The sequence below is a fragment of the Colobus angolensis genome, unplaced genomic scaffold (assembly GCF_000951035.1).
Source record: "Colobus angolensis palliatus isolate OR3802 unplaced genomic scaffold, Cang.pa_1.0 Scaffold27, whole genome shotgun sequence".
In the NCBI taxonomy this organism is placed as follows: Eukaryota; Metazoa; Chordata; class Mammalia; order Primates; family Cercopithecidae; genus Colobus; species Colobus angolensis.
Genome location: NW_012115932.1, coordinates 14,882,903 through 14,890,701, shown reverse-complemented (window position 1 = coordinate 14,890,701; position 7,799 = coordinate 14,882,903). Strand labels below are relative to the sequence as shown.

General features: G+C 39.2%; 1 protein-coding gene and 1 pseudogene across 1 annotated transcript in view; both read right to left on the bottom strand.

The window, feature by feature from the left end:
* Positions 1-7,799, bottom strand: part of RANBP17 (RAN binding protein 17) — a 428,836-nt gene that overhangs the window by 396,139 nt on the left and 24,898 nt on the right. The gene's annotated exons all lie outside the window — the stretch shown is intronic.
* LOC105515838 overlaps positions 2,494-7,799 on the bottom strand; it is a 7,853-nt pseudogene continuing 2,547 nt past the window's right edge.

The window sequence follows — 7,799 nt, the reverse complement described above, 5'->3', positions numbered from 1 at the left end:
GGAGGCTGAGGCAGGAGAATGGCCTGAACCCGGGAGGCGGAGCTTGCAGTGAGCTGAGATCCGGCCACTGCACTCCAGCTCGGGCGACAGAGCGAGACTCCACCTAAAAAAAAAAAAAAAAAAGAAGGAAAAAAAAGAAATGTCAATGGACACAAAGATCACCTTGAAAAAGGTCCTATTGGTCAAATCTTGGAAAATCTGAGCAACAAAACAAATAATGTTAGCAATGAATTATAACCTATTAAATAAAATGAAACAAGGAATCCATACTAATACAAATTAACAAATCAGTAAGTTGAAAGTCTGATAAGGAACAAAATATTTTCAGAGACTTCAGTACCTTTTCACAAAATATGTATTAATTACAACAGGGAAAAGAATAAGTCTACAATGGGGGAGCCCGGAGGAGTTCATCTTAATTAAGAGATCAAAGTGAACATCATCAGTAATGTGACAAATCATCATGTGCTTCCTGATAGGAGGCAGTGAGACGGCCACAGTATCATTTCTGTGATATTCCTGACAAATTCACATAAGCTGAATCTAATAATGAGAAAATATCAGACAATCCCAAATTGAGGGACGTTTTACAAAACAACTGGCCTATAATCTTCATAAATGTCAAGGCCACGAAAGTGAAAAAGATTGAGAAATTTTTCTCCAGTTTGAAGGAGACTAATAAAACAGAAGAACTAAATGTGATACACAATCTTAAACTGGTTCTTTTGCTAGAAAGAGTGTTTCGAGGATAACCGGTGAAACTTGAATGGGGTATGAAGATTAGAGAGTGGGAATAATTCCAGTGTTCATTTTCTGATTTTAACATTGTATTGTGGTTATGTAGAAGAACATCCTTGTGTGTAGGAAATACACTAAATTCCCTGGCGGTGGAGAATCATGTCAGCAACTTAGTGTCCCATAGTTGAGAAAAAACTTCTCTGGACTATACTTACAACTTTTCTGTAAGTTTGCTAATTTAAAAAAAGAAGCTAACCTGTTGCTCTCTAAACTACACATTTACCAGAACTTCACATTAACTAGTCTTATCTCAGTGATACTCTAAACACAGCAAACACTCATTTCCAGAGGAGACTATTTTCCTATTATGCTGAGAAGCAGGAAATGAATCAAACTGCTAGTTTCAAAATTAGCAAAAAGTTGTAAAATGAAGACGACAAGTACATGAGATTATCATACTATTCTCTTCACTTTTATGAAAATATTTAAATGTAGTTTTTTTGGAAGGAAGCTACAGTTCTTTAGACATATTTAGAGTTCAATAAGATTATCCCTGTCATAACATCCCTGCCAACACAGTATTATTAATACATACCTATGTACACACAAACACATAGCACATACTCTGGGGTGGAGGAGTCAGGAAGGTGACAGCCATGATAAGTTAAGAGATCACTTTAAATTTTAGAAATCCATCCTATAAATCTAAAAATATTTTCTAATTTCTGATTGAACACAAGTAGAAAATGGTTCTTTTGTATTTTTTTATGCACATGGCTATATTGTTACTCCAAAGGGAGTTGGCAAGTGATCCTGGGTATGCAAGCTCTTCTACATATATATATCTCTATGTGTGCATGGACATGCATGCACACATGCAAACATGTACCACTGAAGATGACAGTTTTTAAACACTACATTCCTCTTTATTATAAAATTATTCCACATAGAACCCAACTTCTGCTTTCATTCTGTTTAGAACCATGTTATGTGCAAACAAACAGGTGATAACATGTTCAGATCACAAAAGCACTGTTGGGGAGAAGTACAGCTTCTGAAAACTCCCCCTGTACAGGGTAAAAATCCAAGCTAGGAGCCATAAAGTGAAAAAAGGCCTGTTTTGTTTTTTAATATGAACATTTATTATTATAAAATCAACTGGTTTGATAAGAAAGTAATTATTTAAAAAAGTAATACCAATACATGTTAAGTATACAAATTAGAATTCTTTTGAACAAACAAGTTCTCATCTAAAGAAGAAACAAAACCTCTTTAACAGTTGGAATAAAATCTATCCCTGAATAGTTAGTGGATAGTACACAGAAATATTTATATTATGTTCCTCTACTCCCAGTACCTATTTTTACAGAATCAGGAGAATTTAAATAGAATATCAAAATATAAATGATAAATAAATATCTGTACAATATTTTTATCGAAGACATGACTATCAGTGCATAAATGTCTAAATAAGAGTTATAAATATGACATAATACTGAAGAACTCCATTCTCTCAATTTTAGAAAGGGGGACTTTTCTGAGGACAAATGTCTGAAGTTCAGGTACTACAATTTCACTAATTTCACACATTGGTATTATCAACAAATTGTGATTAAACAGAAATCACTCTTTTACACAAAAATATTTCCTACCATTAAAAACAAACTGGACTTTCTGAATCTCAAAGAAATGCTGAAACAGAAAGGTGAGAAAAAACAATGTGAAATTAAGAAAGTATTTTGGAGGGTTTCTTTTTTACACGGCTATGCTTAGGCTGGGTAAATCTTGCACAGGTTATGTTTTTTGTGGCGTCCACTCACACAGTTGTGGCCACTCCCATATGAGTGCTGATAAAAATAACACAGCTTCTGTGAAATAGCTTTCTTCCATCCCTTCAACTTGTAGACAGTGATGAAGGTGAGCTTTTTTCTTGCAGAGCCTCATGAATCTCTCTTTCAGTTCCATGAATGTCGGCTTCACACGTGTGTTATTTGCTAAAGCTAATAATGAATAAAAATGGCCCATAGGAGGGACAAGCTGGTCTTCTAGCCTTCTAGATTCCAGGAGACAAATTGTAGAGATGATTTTAATCTTTCAATATCTCTGCGAAGATGTAAAATCTGTACATTTCCTCTAACCATGAGCATGCAGGTGAGGTAAAGACTATGTTTGGGGTCTGCCTGAAGCAGCTGGTGATCTTTACTGAAGGCATCTGAAAACATCTGATCCAATCTTTTAGTAGGAATGCTAACATCCGCCAGCGTACATAGAGGTGTTAGGATTGATACAAGATAATGAAGCTAAGGAAAAGGAACCAAATTCATGCTGATTTCATTATAGTCCTTATTAAGGGACCCTTCAAATCTTGCAGAGCTTGTTAGGTTGAGCAAATTTGCCACAATGTTGCTGACTGCAACAAAGGGCTTATTATGCCGCTTTTTAAAGTCACAGCACTTGAAGTGCATCTACAGTTGTACCCAACTTTTCAGAATTCCCTATGAGGTCAATTTTGCTAATGATGTCAAATAAAGATTGTCAATGGGCAACACACAGTCTGCACGCTCATTAAATTCCTTCATCGCCAAGATGCCATTATGAGATAAAGTTATGATATCCTCCTCACCGGAAGGATAAATGGAGGTCATAAATCTACAAACTTCTGGGAATTCATCTTCAAGCATCTTTAAAAGAAATGTGTCAAGTGGCACCTGGAACACTAGCAAAACAGAAGTTTGTGAAAAGTGGTCTAGAGCAGAGGATCCCATCTCCACGGAGCTCAGCAAGCTAAGATTAACTGGCTTGAAATTCTTGCTGCCAGCACAACAGTCTGAGGTCAACCTGGGATGCTCCAGCTTGGTGGGGGTGAGGGGCATCCACCATTACTGAGGCTTGAGTAGGTGGTTTTGCCCTCACAGTATAAACAAAGCCACTAGGAAGTTCAAAATGGGCAGAGCCCACCACAGCAGCCAGACTGCTTCTGCAGATTCCTCCTCTCTGGGCAGGGCATTTCTGAAAGAAAGGCAGCAACCCTAGTCAGGGGCTTATAGTTAAAACTCCCATCTCCCTGGAACAGAGCACCTGGGGGAAGGGGCAGCTGTGGGCACAGCTTCAGCAGAGGTACATGTTCCTCCTTGCCAGCTCTGAAGACAGCAGGGGATCTCCCAAGCTCTGCTAAGGGACAGACCCCCATGCCTCCCGACCGGGAGACATCTCCCAGCAGAAGTCAACAGACACCTCATACAGGAGAGCACCGGCTGGCATCTGGCAGGTGCCCCTCTGGAACAAAGCTTCCAAAGGAAGAAACAGACAGCAATCTTTGCTGTTCTGCAGCCTCCACTGGTGATAGCCTCTGCTGGTGATACCCAGGCAAACAGTGTCTAGAGTGGACCTCCAGCAAACTCCAGCAGACCTGCAGCAGAGGGGCCTGTTAGATGGAAAATTAACAAACAGAAAGCAATAGCATCAGCATCAACGAAATGGACGTCCACACAAAAACTCCACCCGAAGGTCACCAATATCAAAGACCAAAAGTAAATTAATCCACGAAGATGAGGAAAAACCAGTGCAAAAAGGCTGAAAATTCCAAAAACTGGAACATCTATTCTCCTCCAAAGGATCACAACTCCTCGCCAGCAAGGGAACAAAACAGGACGGAGAATGAGTTTGACGAATTGACAGAAGGAGGCTTCAGAAGATGGGTAATAACAACTCCTCTGAGCTAAAGGAGCATGTTCTAACCCAATGCAAGGAAGCTAAGAACCTTGAAATAAGGTTAGAGGAATTGCTAACTGGAATAACTAGTTTAGAGAAGAACATAAATGACCTGATGGAGCTGAAAAACACAGCACAAGAATTTTGTGAAGCATACACAAGTATCAACAGCCGAATTGATCAAGCGGAAGAAAGGAGATCAGAGATTGAAGAACAACTTAATGAAATAAAATGTGAAGACAAGGTTAGAGAAAAAGAAATGAAAAGGAATCAACAAAGCCTCCAAGAAATATGGGACTATGTGAAAAGACCAAACCTTCGCTTGTTTGTTGTACCTGAAAGTGACAGGGAGAATGTAACCAAGTTGGAAAATACTCTTCAGGATATTATTCAGGAGAACTTCCCCAAACTAGCAAGACAGGCCAACGTTCAAATTGAGGAAATACGGAGAACACCACAAAGACACTCCTAGGGAAGCGCAACCCCAACACACATAATCGTCAGATTCACCAAGGTTGAAATGAAGGAAAAAATGTTAAGAGCAGACAGAGAGAAAGGTTCGGTTACCCACAAAGGGAAGCCCATCAGACTAACAGCAGATCTCTCTACAGAAGAGAGTGGAGGCCAGAAGAGAGTGGAGGCCAACATTCAACATTCTTTTTTTTTTTTGAGACGGAGTCTCGCTCTCTCGCCCAGTCTGGAGTGCAGTGGCCGGATCTCAGCTCGCTGCAAGCTCCGCCTCCTGGGTTTACGCCATTCTCCTGCCTCAGCCTCCCGAGTAGCTGGGACTACAGGCGCCCGCCACCTCGCCCGGCTAGTTTTTTGTATTTTTTTAGTAGAGACGGGGTTTCACTGTGTTAGCCAGGATGGTCTCGATCTCCTGACCTCGTGATCCGCCCGTCTCGGCCTCCCAAAGTGCTGGGATTACAGGCTTGAGCCACCACGCCCGGCCACATTCAACATTCTTAAAGAAAAGAATTTTCAACCTAGAATTTCATATCCACCCAAACTAAGCTTCATAAGCAAAGGAGAAATAAAATCCTTTACAGAGTTTTGTCACCATCAGGCCTGCCTTACCAGAGCTACTGAAGGAAACACTAAATATGGAAGGGAAAAACTGGTACCAGCCACTGCAAAACCATACCAAATTGTAAAGACCATCAACACTATGAAGAAACTGCATCAACTAACAGGCAAAATAACCAGCTACACTCATAATGACAGGATCAAACTCACATACAACAATACTAACCTTAAATGTAAATGGGCTAAATGCCCCAATTAAAAGACACAGACTGACAAATTGGAAACAGTCAAGACCCATCAGTACGCTGTATTCAGGAGACCCACCTCATGTGCCTTTGTACATAGCCTACACACACAGGCTCAAAATAAAGGGATGGAGGAACATTAACCAAGCAAATGGAAAGCAAAAAAAAGCAGGGGTTGCAATCCTAGTCTCCAATAAAACAGAATTTAAACCAACAAAGATCAAAGGAGACAAAGAAAGGCATAATGTTAAAGGGATCAACGCAACAAGAAGAGCTAACTATCCTAAATATATATGCATCCAATACAGGAGCACCCAGATTCATAAAGCAAGTCCTTAGAGACCTACAAAGAGACTCAGACTCCCACATAATAGTGGGAGACGTTAACACCCCACTGTCAATATTAGAGAGATCAACAAGAAAGAAAATTAACAAGGATATTCAGGACTTGAACTCAGCTCTGGACCAAGTGGACCCAATAGACATCTACAGAACTCTGCACCTCAAATCAACAGAATATACATTCTTCTCACCGCCACATCACACTTATTCTAAAATTGACCACATAATTGGAAGTAAAGCAATCCTCGGCAAATGCAAAGAACCAAAATCATAACAGTCTCTCAGACCACAGTGTAATCAAATTACAACTCAGGATTAAGAAACTCACTCAAAACTGCACAACTACATGGAAACTGAACAACCTGCTCCTGAATGACTACTGGGGTAAATAACAAAACTAAGGCAGAAATAAATAAGCTATTTAAATCCAATGAGAACAAAGACACAATGTATCAGAATCTCTGGGACGCAGCTAAAGCAGTGTTTAGAAGGAAATTTATAGCACTAAATGCCCACAACCAGAAAGCTGGAAAGACATCAAATCGACAACCTAATATCACAATTAAAAGATCGCTGGAGCAAAAAAATTCAAAAGCTAGCAGAAGGCAAGAAATAACTAAGATCAGAGCAGAACTGAAGGAGACAGAGACACAAAAAAACCTTCAAAAAAATCAATGAATCCAGGAGCTGGTTCTTTGAAAAGATTAACAGAATAGATAGATCACTAGTCAGACTAATAAAAAATAAAAAAAAGAAAGAGAGAAAAATCAAACAGACACAATAAAAAATGATAAAGGGGAGATCACCACTGATCCCATAGAAACACAAACTACCATCAGAGAACACTATAAACACCTCTACACAAATAAACTAGAAAATCTAGAAGAAATGGATAAATTCCTGGACACATAGACTTCCCAAGGCTAAATCAGGAAGAAGTTGAATCCCTGAATAGACCAATAACAGGCTCTGAAATTGAGGCAATAATTAATAGCTTACCAACCAAAAAAAGCCTGGGATCAGACAAATTCACAACCTAATTCTACCAGAGTTACAAAGAGGAGCTGGTACCATTCCTTCTGAAACTATTTCAATCAATAGAAAAAGAAGGACTCCTCCCTAATTCATTTTATGAGGCCAGCATCATCCTGATGAGTTGGGCAGAGACACAACAAAAAAAGAAAATTTCAGGCCACTAAACGTGATGAACATCAACTCAAAAATCCTCAATAAAACACTGGCAAGCCAAATTCAGCAGCACATCAAAGAGCTTATCTACCACAATCAAGTCGGCTTCATCTCTGGGATGCAAAGCTCGTTCAACACATGTAAATCAATAAACATAATCCATCACATAAACAGAATCAATGACAAAAACCACATGATTTTCTCAGTAGAGGCAGAAAAGGCCTTTGATAAAATTCAACAACACTTCATGCTAAACACTCTCAATATACTAGGTATTGATGGAACATATCTCAAAATAGTAAGAGCTATTTATGACAGACCCATAGCCAATATCATACAGAATGGGTAAAAGCTGGAAGCATTCCCTTTGAAAACTGGCACAAGACAAGGATTCCATCTCTTACCACTCCTATTCAATGTAGTATTGGAAGTTCTGGCCAGGGCAATCAGGTAAGAGAAAGAAATAAAGGGTATTCAAATAGGAAGATAGGAAGTCAAATTGTCTGTTTGCAGATGACATGATTGTATATTTAGAAAACCCCATCGTCT